A 2,177-nucleotide genomic window follows, 5' to 3' on the forward strand; every position below is an offset into this window, starting at 1 on the left:
GAGCGAACGAGGCAACACTTGACTCGGGGGAAGGTGGTCTCCCTGAGCCAGCAGTGTCCACACTAGAGGCAGGCTCATCTCCTCCCTCGATGTCGACGTCCTCGTTGGCCTCCATGTCCTGGATCTCCTGGTGATGCATATCCAGGTGCTCATTAGCCTCAGCAAGCTGTTGCTGAGTATTAATAAGCTGATCCTCGAGAACCTCGATGGTGTTCTCCCTGGTGCCCACTAGTTCCTCCAACTCTTGGATATCAGTGGACAGCTGCTCCACCTGCAAGTCCTTTTCCACCATTTCAGTGGACAAGTCAACCACAAGCTCCTCCCTGTTGTCCAAAGTAATCTTTGTCGCCTCCAATAGTGCCATCAGATGGGACATCGCCTCACCGCGCATCACTTGTAGACGGTACAGAGCATTCATGCACCGTACGGTCAAGTGCGCAGTGTGGCCTGGGTAGATGGCCCAGATATCCTTGGCATGCTCCACCCTATCCTTCCACATTGGGTCATCCTCCCTTTCAGCGGGGAACAAGCCAATGGGGTGGGTAGCCAGCTCCAAAGGATGGAATCCGCAGAAGGTGGTCAATCCATGCAGAGCAATCGCCTCGATCGTGTCCTCCGCTCGGTATCCAAAAGACTCGGAGTCCAAAGAGCGCCAGCCTGGCTGCAGGGGATGAGGCTCCAAGGTCATCCTCACCCTACAGCGGGGCACTCGGTGCTTCTCGAACTGCTGCACCACGTACTGAGGGGGTGTCGTGTATCCCGCCCCCTGAAGTACCTCCCACAAAATGCGGGGAAAACCCTCTCGTGCAAGCCCGTCAGTGTGGGATAGTGCATTTCCGTCCTCTGAGGATCTGTGGGAAGTCATCTGTGTACGGTTAAGTGTAAGTAAAAGAAAAAGAATTATAAAAAGAACAAGAAAAAATAAAACTCAGCCTTTCTTTAGTTAATTAAAATGGTACTGGTGACTTAGTTGGTTATCATCTTGTGTTTAAGTCTTTACTCAAATATCCATTTGTTTAATTAAGAATGCATGCATGCTCGTCCTGAACGACCTCACAACAAGATAAAAGGAGTAGGGAAGAACTCCCATCCTGTAAAAGTGGCCTGTAGGGCCTAATCACTTAGCCACCTAGCTACCCTTCTACCATCCTAAGGCTTCACGTCCTAGGTCTATCCTGCTCGTCCTACTATCTATCCAACATTGTTTCTATCAAATTTTATTTTGGAAAATGATGGTATCTATATTTTATTGATTCCTCTGTGGTGGTACAAGCTCCGATACCAGCTGTGGCGGAACTGCCCGAATTATTCCAAGTTAAGTGTCTGAGCCCCGCCTTAGAGGCTAGACCACACTTAAATGGGAATAATCCGTCAATCCCTCGGATCTAGTCCGACACGGCCACTGACAGGATCAAGTATCACAATCTCACTCGAAGGTGAGTCACAGAGCAAATACAATAAAGCATAAAACCATACATGAAGGAGTGTTAAATTATTACATCATCATCGGAGTTTTGCAAAAGTAGTCATCATTGTTCGAAGTGCAGCGGAAATAAACTAACGGTGAATAAACAGAGAGATGGGGAAGCCTGTCCCATCACTCCTCATGCTCCTCCTCAGCCGAGGCGGGGTCCCACTCGACAGTCCAACCCGGTGGCAAGATGGACAGCCAAGTCACTCCAGCAACCATGTCCTCAAGAGAACCTGTAAAAAAATTATGCCACAAGCAAGGCTGAGTACACTAATACTCAGCTAGACTTACCCGGTGTGAGGAATCTACTCCTCTACCTCTAGACATGCAACTGTTTGGCTGTGGGGTTTGGTTGCCAAAAGCACTAGCTGAGTTTCTAAGTCAAGTTTTCACTTTGTCAAAATTAAGTGTGACTCTCTTAAGGCTAAAGATGTACTATCTATTCATACATAGTAGCAAACATTTTTAGCAATCAACATCTTGTATCATCTCAACACAGTTCCACTTGTTACTCAATGTAGCAGCATGGATCAAACAGTCTCATTAGCTGCGAGAAGCAGACGATTCAAATCGAGTTTTTATCCTTGCAAGGTAAACCTAAACACACGACGTGGCGAGGCACTCCGTCCCCACACACATCAACCGTCCCCATCGATTCCCCGTCAGCAGATCAGGGCTCACCGCCTTGGCGTACAATGCCTCACTA

This window comes from Zea mays, chromosome 4 (genome assembly GCF_902167145.1).
Source record: "Zea mays cultivar B73 chromosome 4, Zm-B73-REFERENCE-NAM-5.0, whole genome shotgun sequence".
NCBI lineage: Eukaryota > Viridiplantae > Streptophyta > Magnoliopsida > Poales > Poaceae > Zea > Zea mays.